Raw genomic sequence first — 13,594 nt, 5'->3', positions numbered from 1 at the left:
CAGGTGATGGTTAGCATTTTTTAAGCAATAAAGTACATTTTAATTAAGGTATGTGCATTTTTAGGCCTATAATTGCACACTTAATAGACTACAGTATAAACTTTTATATGTACTGAGAAACCAAAAAATTAATTTGACCTCATTGTACTACTCACTTTATTGCAGTGGTCTGGACCACAATCTCTGAGGTATGCCTCTATCTACCAACAAATTGCACAATGTAGCAGAAATAAAATCCAGAAACATACAACCTACCAAGGTTGAAACATAAAGAAATAGAAAATCTTAACAGATTGCTAGCAAGGAGGTTGAATCAATAATTTAAAATTTTTCAAACAATACCAAGACTAGATGGCTTCACCGGTGAATTCCACCAAACATTTGAAGAAGAATTAATGCAAATCTTTCTCAAACTCTTCCAAAAATAGAATAGGAAGGAACACTTCCAAACTCATCTTATGAGGCTAGAATTACCCTGATACCAAGACCAGAGAAAGTCACCACAAGAAAACAAAATTGCAGGCCAATATCCCTGATGAACAGAGGGGGCAAAAATCTTCAATAAAATATAAGCAGACTAAAGTCAACGATACATTAAAAGGACCATATACTATGATCATGTGTGATTTATTCCATAAATGTAAAAATGGTTCAATACCTATAATATCAATGTGATACACCTCATTTAAAAAGTGAATATAAATCATGAGCTCAGTAGAAGCAGAAAAAGTAATGAAATTCAACAGCTTTTCGTTATAAAAACCCTCAACAAATTGGGTATAGAGAAAATGCACCTCAACATAATAAAGACCAAATACATGCCAAGTCCACAACTAACATCATACTCATCAGTGAAAACCTGAAAGCTTTTTCTCTAAGATCAGGAAAAAAAAATAAGGATATCAACCTTTGCCCTCTTATCCAACTGAAGGTCTTAATCAGAGCAATTAGGTAAGACAAACAAAAGACATAAATCAGAAAGGAAAATATTTATTTCTATTGCAGAGGACATATTATATTTAGAAAAACTCTAAAAATTCCACCAAAAAAACTGTTAGAATAATCAGAGTTGGTAAACTTGCAGGATACAAAATCAACATACAAAAATTAGTTGTGCTTTTCTATACATGAACAGTAAACTGTCTGAAAAACAAAGAAAACTACCCCATTTTTCAAATGCACCAAAAAGGCACCTAGGAATAAATTTAACCAAGAAGGTCATAGACCTGGGCACTTAGAACTATGGACATCGATGAAAGAAACTGAAGAAGATACAAGTTAATGGAAAGATATTCCATGTTCACGAATTGGAAGAATATGGTTAAAATTTTCATGCTACCCAACGCAATCCACACATTCAATGCAAGGCCTATCAAAATTGCAATGGCATTTTCACAGAAATAGAATAATCCTAAAATTAGTATAGAACTATGTAAGATCTCAAATAGCCAAACCAATCTTGATAAAGAACAAAGCTGAAGGCATCACACTTCCTGATTGCAAACTATATTACAAAGCTAAAGTAATCAAAACGGTATGGTAGTGGCATTAAAAACAGGCTCATAGATCAACGGAATAGAATGGGGAGTCCATAAATGGGAGCGACCATATAAGTTCCATTTATGGCACAGGGGCCAAGAAAATACAGTGGGGAAAGGACAAGCTCTTTAATAAATGGTGTTGGGAAAATTGGACAGTCGCAGGCAAAAAAATGAAACTGGGTCAGTGTCCTATACCACACACACACACACACACACACACACACCAATGCAAAATGGATTAGAAACATGAATGTGAGACCTGAAATCCTAAAACTCCCTTAAAAAACAAAAACCAACAAACAAAAAATACTTAGGGCTAGGGACCTTGCCATCAGTATTTGCAGTGACTGTTTTGGATTTGACACCCAAAAGCAAATGCAACAAAAGTAAAAAATAAACAAGTGGGACAATATCAGACTGAAAGAGTCTCCACAGTAAGGGAAACCATCAAAAACATGAAAAGGCAACCTCCAAAACAGAAGATAATATTTACTTGTCAGATGAGGGGATAATATCCAAAACATAGAAAGAACTCCTACAACTTGACAGGAAATAACAAACAACCGGATTTTTGTAAACCTGGTTTTTAAAAATGGACAGAGGCTCTGAATATATATTTTTCTGAAGAAGACCTACAAAATGGCCAACAGGTATGTAAGGAGGAGCTCGGTATCACTAACCGCTGGTGAAGGGCACATCTAAGACACAAGACAGACTCTCACACCTGCAAGTGGGGTTGATATGAAAAAGAAAAGAAACAAGTGTTGGCAGGGATGTGGAGAAAAGGAATCCTGTGCCCTGCCGGTGGGAATGTAAACGGATTCAGCCACTATGGAAAAGAATACAGAGGTTCCTCAAATTAAAAACAGAACTACTATATGTTCCAGCAATTCTACTTCCAAGCATTTATCTGAAGGAAACAAAGTCACTCTCCTGAAAAGATACATACACCTGATGTTAATTCACAGCAGCATTATTTACAGCAGGCAAGACATGGAACAATCAAAATGTCCATGACAGGCGATGAGTAGAAAGATGGGATACACACACACACATACACACACACACACAAAACACACACACACACACAATTGATTACTCAGCCATTAAACAATAGAGAGATCTTGGGGCCCCTGAATGGTTCAGTTAAGGGCTGACTTTTGGTTTTCTTTCAGGTCATGATCTTATGGGTCATGGGATCAAGTTCTGCATTGGGCTCTGTGCTCAGCAGGGAGTCCACTCGAGATTCTTTCTCTCCTCCCTCTGCTCCTCCTCCTGCTCTCTCTCTCTCTCAGGACAAAAATCAATCAATCAATCAATCAATCTTGCCATTTGCAACAACATGGATGGACCTTGAGGGAATTAAGTGAAATAAGTCAGAGAAAGCCAAATACTGTATGATCTCATTGATATGTGGAATCTAAAACAACGACAAAAACCAAATTCACAGATACAGAGAACAGATTGGTGGTTGGCAGAGGCAGGAAGGGTAGTGAAATGAGTGAAGATGATCAAAGGTATAAATGTCCAGTGAGAAGATAAACAAATCCTGGGGATCTAATATATGGCATGGTGACTATAGTTAACAATACTATTGTCATTTGAAAGTTGCCAAGAGAATACATCTTTAAAGTTCTCATCATGGGCCACCTGGGTGGCCCAGTCATTGAGCTTCAGCTCATGTCATGATTCTAGGGTTCTGGGATTGAGCCCTGAGTTGGGCTCCCTACTCAACAGGGAGTCTGCTTCTCTCTCTGCCTGTCTCTCTGTCTCTCATGAATAAATAAATAAAATCTTTAAAAAAAGTTATCACAAGAAAAATCATGTGGCTATGTGAGGGGATGGATGTTAGCTTATTGTAAGAATCTTAATCATCAATACATACACATATCAAATCATGGTCATGTCAATTGTATCAATAATAGTAAAATTATCAATAAACAATAACCCTTAAATTCATACTTCCCCAAAAGAAATATTATTTAAAAAAACAAAAGAAAAGAAAACTTTCTCAGTGTACACTGAGAGCATAAGACATGCCACCCTATTCATTCTGTGCCCTGTCAGGACCACGAAGATTCCGGTCACCAGTTTCAATGAGGCAGTATCTCCAAGCAGCTCCAATGCCTTACAGTTCAACCCAGTTCTGACGCCATCTACACACAGATAGCATCAGACCCTGCAGGTTAAGTCTACCAAGAGCCCCCCCATACCAATTCCAAATTCAGATTATCAGCTGTGCTTCTGACTGACCAGCTTGAGATTGGAGGTCCCCACCATCGGCTCCCTGGTTTTAACTAATTTGCTAAAGCCAGCTCCCTGAAACATTTGCTTACTAGATTACTGGTTTATTAGAAAAGGATAGAATTCAAGAACAGAGAGATGGAAGGGATGCATCCAAGGGGCAAGGAATGGTGAGAGGTAGGGAGCTTCCATGCTTCTCAGAGCCCACTACTTGGCCAAGTCTCCGTGTGTTCACCTCCGAATCTCACTGGGTTTTTAATGGAAGCTTCATTACCTGGCCATGATTGATTACCTCATTAGACACTGGTGACTAAACTCAATCACCAGACCCTCTCACTGGAGGGAGGGGCGGGGAGAGGCGGGGTGGGGGCGGGGGAGGCTGGATGTTCCAACCCTCTAATCAGGTGGTTGGTTCCACTGGCAAGCAGTCCTGTCCTTAGGTGTTTTTAAACACACACACACACACACACACACACACACCTCATTAACATAACAAAAGACATCTTTCTTTGCTCTCAACACAGAAAATTCCAGAGGTTTTAGGAGCTCCGTGTCAGGAATGGGTCAGAAACCAAATCTATAATACATTACAATATCACAACCACCACATGCTTGTTGCAGACCAACATTTCCACAAGGTCGTGGGCAGTGCAGACTTCTCCATTTAATCTGCATCTTCTCAGAACATTAGGGTTCTGATAAACCCAATGTGTGTATCAGGGACCCACAAAACAGAGGCTGCCCCAGGGGTCTGGCCCTATCTCAAAATTTAAGTCAGCCTGCGCTTAACAGAAAACACCTGCCTAAGAAACGTAATACCAATCACAGTCCTCCAGCTCCAAGGGAGCAGGCTCTCCTTACCCTAGAAAACACAATTTCCTAGCCAGTCAGGCCTTATTTCTGAAGATTATGGACTTTGAGTCAGGAGCCTATGGATTTGAAACTTGACTCTGCATTCACCTTGGGCCAGTTATTAAACCCTCCTCAACTTTGCTCTTTACTGATTCAACAGCAATAATAATAATAATACCAACTTCAGAAGACCGTGACAAGGAAAAAAAAAAAAAGGGATACCTTGTAAACTCTTAACTCTCAGGACAAATTATAGTTATTTTCTATTTACCGTAACTGCGGAATTAGGTTTAAAAGCAAGGACCTTCAGCTCAGTCAGCATTTCCCATCCAAAGGCTTCAGAAGCCACCAGCCAAGGGGGCGGGAGGGTGACGTCGGATTCCAGGTCAACCCGGAGAAGGCTCTTAGCAAGGCCCTCGTCCTCAGCTCTTGCGGTTTCGGTCCCCAGACACCTCGGCACTCAGTAGCTTTCCACTTACTGGGAAAGGGATGAGGAAAGGAGAACCACGCAGGTTTATGTGTTTTGTTTCCCACCGCAATCTGTCTCAGAGGCAGAAAATGAAAAGTCCAGAATTTCTCCTCGCCCCTCTCTGCACATCCCCAAATGAAAGCCTCTACACTCAAGAACAGCAGAGACTCGGTTCTCCTTCACGCCTTCTTCATGTGAGAGAGAGAGAGGAGGAGACCAAGGGTTAATCAGGGGCATTCGCAAACCGGTGCCTTATTTCTGAGAAAAAGCCAAGACCGATTCAGTGTGGGACCCGATAGCTCTCTATTCAGACCAGCTGGAGCTTCGCAGGAGGAGAGAAAGGGTCTTTGTGAACCGCAGGACAAAGCAGGCTCAAGGCTCCACTCCTTTCTCAGCTGACAGTCCTCTGAGGGGCATCAGGCCAGTCCTGCACTTCCTGGATGACTTGGAGCCGCACATAGGCCTCCACATGACTCCAGGGCCGGCCAGACAAAAGCATGGCCCCGCTAGGAAAGTCCAGAGGTCCTGGGGGTGACTGGACCTCAGCTCTCGAGAGGGCTGTGGAGGCACGTTGGAAACACTGTGTCTGGAACCTCATGAGCTTGACTGCTCAGGAATGCATGGTTCGGGTAACTTTCTGGTTTGACTTACAGGAAGGTCTTCTGGGGATAGGGCAGGAATGTTGTAACTCTTCTGGATCACCTTGGAAAAATACCATTCATTTGCCAGCCCGGCACTGCAATTCCAGGAAGCAGCTGCCGGTGAATCAGCACCTCCTCTTTCCCCGTAGCTTTAAGGAAGCACGTTGAGGGCCTCACCCACCTCCTCTGGGGTGGCGAGAGACACTCACCAGCCACACACAGGCGCTTCCCACAGGGACTGAAGGGGGGCTGCCTGGTAGCTCCCCACCCGTGGGGCTGGAGAAATAGGGAGGAGAGGAAAGATCTCAAAGTCCCAGATTCTTCTTAGGTCTTCTGGAAATATTTCCAGTCTTTTGAAACAGAAAATCCATTCACAGTTTAAGTATTTTTTTTTTCTGGAGTTCACAGCAACAATGAAAGGAGCCATAAGTCTCTATGTTCTGAGCCTCCGTGTGAGGGCAGCCACAAGCTCACAGCAGGGGCCTTCGGGGTGGTTCTCTATGGCTCACTTAGGCGGCTGGGGGCAGTGGGGGGTTGGGGGAGGAGGAGGAGCTGCAGCTCCAGCTGCCCTCCCCCCACCCCGAGCCCTCCCCGAGCCTCTGGTCCAGGTGCAGGGCTCCTTCTCTGAGGCGTGGACTGACCTCTGGCCTGCTGCCACTAGAACAGCCTTGGGCCCCTGGACAGAACACCTGTGGCTTGGTTTTCCCACAGCCAACGGGAGCCAATCGAACAGCTAACAGATTTGGAGAGAAGGGTCGCCTCTGGGGCATCACACCCACTTGAAAACTCTTTTTTCCTGCGTTCCTGGCTCTCTTCTGTGCTGTTACATTCAAACACGTTTATGACCCACATTCAGACCTGATGACTATGAAAGCCAGTCCGCATTCACTGATGATTCAGGGGAACTTGAAAGATGAGCTGAGTCAACGTGAGCTGTGGTTTGCAGCTCCTCCACCCTCCTATTGTAATGAGCACACCCCCCGCCCCTCCCCCCAACTTACCTTTCTCTGAGCACCACGCTCTTCCAGGCCTCCTCTGTGGCATGGAGGCAGCCCGGGAGAAGTGGGTGAGTTGGCTACACCCAACTCCCATGACTCTGTATCCTCAGGGCTTCTGGGACAGGAGCCCTCGGGCTTCATGGGCTTCACAGGGGCAGGCAGCTGTGCAGCCTCTGAGCAGGGAGGTGGAGGTGAGGGGTGTTGGAAGAGGAGCCCGTTTTGGTCTTTTTCACGCACCAGCTCTAAGGACGTTAAGTGGAGATTTTGGCCTCACCTGTGGACCAGAGAGGGAAGGTGGGGGAGGGCTTTAAAGAACACCATGAAGACTTCTACACAAGCCTGAGGTCAGGGTGGGTGAGGAAGAAGAAAACCTCCCAGGGACCAGCACTTCGGGTTCATTTCTTGCCCTCATAAACTATGTCATCCCCTACCCCTTTCTCCTTCCTTCCTTCCTTCCTTCCTTTCTTCCTTCCCTTAGTTTCCAGTCTTTCTTTCTCCATTGCTTTTTGGTTGTTTATCATCTAGCGCAGTGGTTCTCATCAGCCACACCTGGACACTTGTTAGAAATGCCAATTCTCAGATCCTACCCTGGACCTACTGAATCAGACGCCCTAGGAGTGGGCCTGGCAATTTCGTTTTAACTAGCCCTCCAGGTGATTGATTCTGGGCATATTCGAATTTGAGAACCCTGCTCTTGCCTTAGCAGGAAGTGGAGAGATCCAGGAGGCGGTCCCGAAATAATCAGGACCTGGGTTCTCTTTGGGTGATCCTAGCCAAGTCGCACACCTCGCCGACTCTTTGATTCTTGCACGTTAGTGCAGATGGGAAGAAGCTGGTCTCTGAGTCTGGATCTGGCAGGGGTCTGCTTCATTATTTCTTTCTTTCCTACTGACTCCCTGCCCAGCCCCCATGGCAACCCTGGGTTTCTTTTTGTCCTTGGGTACCGCTGTGTCTGGAGAAAAAGAGAAACCAAGCAGAGAACTGCAATTGGAACTCCTATTGGAGAAGGCATAGGTTCTGACAGAAATGGGGCCATGCTTGCAGTGTGTGCTCCCACTGGGTAGGGAGCTTGAGGAGTCCCCCCACCCCAGGAGCTCAGCTGGGGGTGGGGGAGAGCAGGCTTTGCTGTCAGGAGTCTGAGTAGCCAATTAAAGCAAGAATCTTTGAATCACTCGCTGCGATGGTACATGCACGAGTCTAAAATCAGAGGAGATGCCCGTCCCCTGTTCCATTTGCCCCCATGGAACTGAGAACCAGCCAGGGTCTGATGGATCGGTGTAGAGGTGAGGTTTGTGTCTTGAGAAAGCCCCTGAAGAAAAGGCAGTTTTGGGGACCCGGAGGTTGGAGGAGAGAAATGGGGGAAGGGCTCAAGATGGAAAAGTCCTGTGTACTGAGACAGTGGGGAGAGTGTCTTCATGGTTTCCTCCCCATACTCACGCTCCCCCTCGAAGGAGGACTCAGCTGAGATGGGCACGTGCAGAGGACCACTGCCCAAGCCTCAGAAACAGAAATGCAGGTGCCTCCCAGCGAGGAACGCAGACATACAAAGCACATGACCAGCAAGGGGGGCCCCCAGGTGCGTGACTGCACCTCCCTCCACAGTCACAGGCGGGCTGTGCCCCAAGGCTGCTGTGCAGTGGCAGCCTTCCCCCCTACCCCCAACTCCAGACCTGCCAGGCAAAGCCTCTGTAATTTCCTATGGTCAGGCCTAAAGAAAAATCAGTCACACATAGGTTTTTTGTTGTTGTTTTTTCTTTTCTTTTCTTTTTAGATTTAACTTATTTATTTGACACAGAGAGAGAGACAGTGAAAGAGGGATCGTAGGCTTCCTCCAGAGTAGGGAGCCTGAGTCGGGGCTTGATCCCAGAACCCTGGGATCACCACCTGAGCTGAAAGCAGCTAACATCTAATGACTGAGCCACCCAGGTGCCCCTCACACCTAGGTTTTGAAGCAGGAGCCAGACCCCTCACCTCCTCTCAGGGAGGCATGAACTGACCTCCTCCCACCTGCCTCTTTGAGGCCACCTCCAGCTTTCAGGGCACTGGCTTCCGCGCAGGGACGCAGGAGCTTTGTCCCAGTGGAAGTCGCTTTTCACCTGCTTGCCTAGGCTTGATGCTCTTGATGCCTGTCATTTTAGATCACAAGCATTTCTGGGAAGTAACTGAAAGAAGTGCAACACCCCCGTCCTGAGACCAGTTCTCATGCTTGGCATTTGTGAGACGCTGCTAGTGTTAAGTGGAACCCTCCTTCCCCCTTTTCTGGAGATGATCAGGCATTACGTTTTCTTCTTTCTCACCCTCCCACCCAGGGTGACTCAGCTCCTCGTAGAAGAGATGGGTGTGTAACTGACATGGGGTGGGGGGGAGGTACAGGAGTGGAGGGAGAAGGGAGAGCCAGCACGGGGCCAGACCGCAGGGTCTGATCGTGGTGGGAGAAGAGGCTTTTATGTCCTGACTAATTCCAACAAGATGAATTCCAAAGTGATCGGAACTATCTTCCTGAAACATGTCCATGGTATGGGGCGGGGGGGGCGGGGGGCGGGAAGAGCTGGATATTTCAGGACAAGCCCTATTAATGCCAAAGCAAATACTGAATCACTTGCTTGTCCCAGCCTACGCTATTTTTTTCTATATTTCATACTGATATATTCCGTCCTCCCCATTGGATTGTAAGCTTCTTGAGGGCAAAGACGATGCCTCGCACGTCTGCCAATGACCCAGAATACATTGTACTCAAATCCAGGCTTGGGGGCTAAGTGGTCAGGATACAAAGCCCCAATCAACCACAAGCCAATTCTTCCAGGCTGGTTTAGAAATATCTATCTTATATTTATTTACTTTTACATGTACATTGTGTATTATCTTCCCAAGTAGATTACACGGATAGTCACTGAGGCTTCATGGGACTTGGCCCACCGTTAGCTTTCAACAAATAAATACTTAACAATTAGATTTCTCAGACCAAGAGGCAGCAAGTGGAACTGGAAATTTAATCCTCTCAAACCCCTGGAAGACCCATCTCCCGGGCTGTGAGATTCCAGGCATGATTGGACAGGAGAGCCGCTGCCTGAAATCCCGCAGAGGGTGGCTATTCCTGCGAGGAGTGGGTGAACAGACCCCGTTTGCTTCAGTTTGCCCTAGTGCTCAGGCGTAGCTGGTGGAGATATGTGGGCTTGTGAATAACGGGCTTGCCGATTCCTTTTTGTCATTCATCACAGTCACCATTTGAAACTGGTCAGTGCAAACATCCCTAGGTCTTGACATGACAATCAAGGTGGTCCTGAAAAGGAGTCTTTGTGTCAACAAGCTGGTCTCCTGCTTCCTAACTGGACAATGTATGTAATTTAGCTTTAGAACGAGGCACTGTCCATTCCAGGCAGGCCCTGCCCTCCCCAACATCCCAATACATTCTACTCTGCCCTTCCTTTTACCCCCCAGGGCTACCCCTCCTCCTCCTTTGAAGGCACGTGAGCATGTCCCAGGTTTACAGCTCATTGGACTGAGCTTGACCCTGTGGGCCTTTCTAGTGATTTCTGACTTTCTTAAGACCAGGAGCCAGACTCCAGATCTGTTCTCCCCATCCACCGTGTAGAGGAGCAGCTTTTAGAGAAATTCCTCCAAAGAGCAGTGGTTCTAACAGCTCAACAGAATTACTTGGAGGAGAGTTTAAATAATATGACTCCATGGAAACTACTCCCCAAAGATTCCAATTTAGTCAGTCTGGTGATGTTTAATCAGCTATAAAATTTTTTTAAGATGTATTTTAGAGAGAGTGTGTGTGTGTGCAGGGGATGGGGGTGGGGCTGCGGGGAGGGGCAGAGGGAGAGAGAGAAAGAGAGAATCTCGAGCAGACTCCCTGCTGAGTGCAGAGCCCAACACAGGGAATCTCACGATGCTGAGATCATGACCTGAGCCAGTATCAAAAGTCCGATGCTCAAGCAACGGAGCCACCCAGGGCCCCCCAGTCTGCTGTATTTTTGAAAACTTTACAGATGACACCGAGGCACCACTGGGTAAATTCTAAGCTCTTCTAGATTGGGAAACATGTGAATCTTTCTTTCTGCATCCCCCAGTGATTAGCCCAATGCCTGGCGTATAGCAACATCTTGTAACGGAGACCAGTAAATAAATGATTGAAAACAGGGTGATGGATTGGGAGCGCTGTCAACCTGGCGACTTACCTAAAGGTCAAGAAGGGCCAGTGGGACACAGAAAGCCAAACCGGTCACGGTGGGGATAAAGGGTAGAAAAACACAGGGAGGGGGTGAAGAATATTTGAGCCCCACATGGGAGGACATGGCCCCTGCCCTTGAAAACGCTGCTAGGCCCCAGTACTGGGATTTACAGGAGTTCTGCCTCCAGGGCCACCTAGGAAATCAAATCTGATGGGTCATTTGTTAAAAACCCTCCAAGGCAAAACAAACAACCCAACCCAACCCAACCCACAAAACCGCCTCCAAAGCCCTACATTGTCAGGATCCTCTTTCTTTGGCTCAGGAGTCCCTTTCTGGCTCTTCCCCAGCTCGTTGTTTGCTGCTCATTCCCATCCCTTTACACCCACAGCCACCTGCCTTCTTTCAAGCCTTACCCCTTGCGGGGTTCTCCCTGCCGGCAATGCTGGTTGCCCCCCGCCCTCCGTTTCCTCTAGCAGCCCCCAACGCATCCATCCAATCACAGCTTTAAAACATCACCTTCTCTTCCCCCAGAAGACTGTCCGCTCCCCGGAGGGTTGAGGCCAGCATGCTGCATCCAAAGCCTAGCCAGCAGATGCTCCAGTATTTGTTAAATGAGGGAAAGCTGGGAGGAGAAACCATTAGCAGACACTCAGGATTGCTCGCATTGCTGCGAAACTGGATTCTGCAGACACCCAACAAGCTCATTGATTTGGACCTAGGGAGGACCTGGGCTCAGGGGTGGGCGGTGTGTTGAGAAAAGCAAACGACGGTGGGAGATTCCAAAACAGACCAGAGAGAAGCCAGAGGGTGCTGCCCAAGCCCTGGCTGGGGTCAAAGGCCGTGAGAGACCGTCTTCTGTGGTCACACTCGACCAAAACAGTGTGGAACACCGCTAAGAAACCGCGGTGGCCACACAGGCGTGACGCGGGGGCTGCAGGTGGGAGCAGGCTCCCTGGGCGCGGGGGCGGGGCGCGCCTGCCTGCGCTCAGACAAGGTCAGGTGCACTGCACAGGCGGCCAGGCTCCGCCAGGCCGGTGCTGGAGGCAGCTGATTCGCCTGCTTGACGCGTGGATGCCTTGATTTGGTCTGACAAGTGGAGGCTACTGTGAGAAGCGGCCTGGATTTTTGACATTCAGCAAGCTAGAAATAACCAGCTGGGCTCCTGGCGCTGTGGCCGCAAATTTCTTGCCCTTCCCAGGCGACGACGGCCTGATTGAAGGGGGCTTTTTGCTAAATGCAGAACAGTGTTGTGTGTGCCAAGTATGGGTTCTAGTCTAGGCTTATCTTCTAACCCCGTGATTTAGCAGAGTCGCTTGAACTGACTGTAGTTCCGCTTTCTTTCTGTAAAATGAAGCTGCCGGTAGCTGACCCCCTTTCGTCTCTGCTAGAAAATGATTCTAAGTGGCTGTCCTGTCCCTCCAAATCCCATAATCTGAGCTGATGTCTGCAGCTTCTAGAAGACTTGGACTCTAAATATTCACTCTGGGAGGGGCTAGATGATCCTGCTTGAAAAGGTGACAATTAACCTTTTGTAAATCATGGCCCTATGAGAATCCGTTGAAATCTATGGCTTTTCATAGAAAAGAAAAACTTACACAGCAACCACACGTTGCTTACAATTGCGGGGAGTTGCTAATTTAAACCACAGACCCCAGGCTTGACATCTCCAACCTATTCCAACTCCTCCTCATGCCTGCGAGGAAACTGGCCTAAAACAAGCCCTCAGGGGGCTTTCCCCCACCTGCTACTCTCACCTGAGTAGCACTTTTTCCTTACTTTCTCTATTCAACCATCCTCCCCACCCTCCCTCACTCTTGGGCACTCTCAAGAAGGAAATTGTCCAAGATGCCCTTCAATGGACGAATGGATAAGGAAGATGTGGTCCATATACACTATGGAGTATTATGCCTCCAACTTTTGTAGCAGCATGGATGGGACTGGAAGAGATTATGCTGAGTGAAATAAGTCAAGCAGAGAGAGTCAATTATCATATGGTTTTACTTATTTGTGGAGCATAACAAATAACATGGAGGGCATGGAGAGATGGAGAGGAGAAGGGAGTTGGGGGAAATTGGAAGGGGAGGTGAACCATGAGAGACTATGGACTCTGAAAAACAATCTGAGGGGTTTGAAGCGGCGGGGGGTGGGAGGTTGGGGGAACCAGGTGGTGGGTATTAGAGAGGGCACGGAATGCATGGAGCACTGGGTGTGGTGCAAAAATAATGAAAACTGTTATGCTGAAAATAAAAAAAAAGAAGGAAATTGTCCTATAAATATTTATAAAAGGCGTGGGATGCCCAGTAGCAGAGAAAGTGAAAAACAATATCCCCCAGTCTGCAAAGCACGGCCCATGCTTCTCTCCCAGCTTCCTCCTCATCTTTCCCATAAGCCCGAGGGTTGGAGGGGGTGCCGCTGAGTGGGAGCTGAGGCTGCCACAGCAAAGTACTTGTCTCTGCCTTCAGAACGAGCACCACCATCAACACTTTCATATAAAACTTCCTATTCCAACATCAACTGGCAGCCACCTGTCCGGCGGCAGAAAGAGCCAAAAATGTTTTGCATAGTGGCTTGCTTGCCTCAAGTGTCTTGTTACAGATTGGTTTCTTGTACAATGGGGCACTACCAGGAGGGGCTTTTTAAATTTAACTGCAAGAAATAGCTCTAACAATGGATG

Source organism: Neovison vison, chromosome 13, assembly GCF_020171115.1.
Source record: "Neovison vison isolate M4711 chromosome 13, ASM_NN_V1, whole genome shotgun sequence".
Taxonomy (NCBI): Eukaryota; Metazoa; Chordata; class Mammalia; order Carnivora; family Mustelidae; genus Neogale; species Neogale vison.
Note: the sequence above shows the minus strand (reverse complement) of the source record.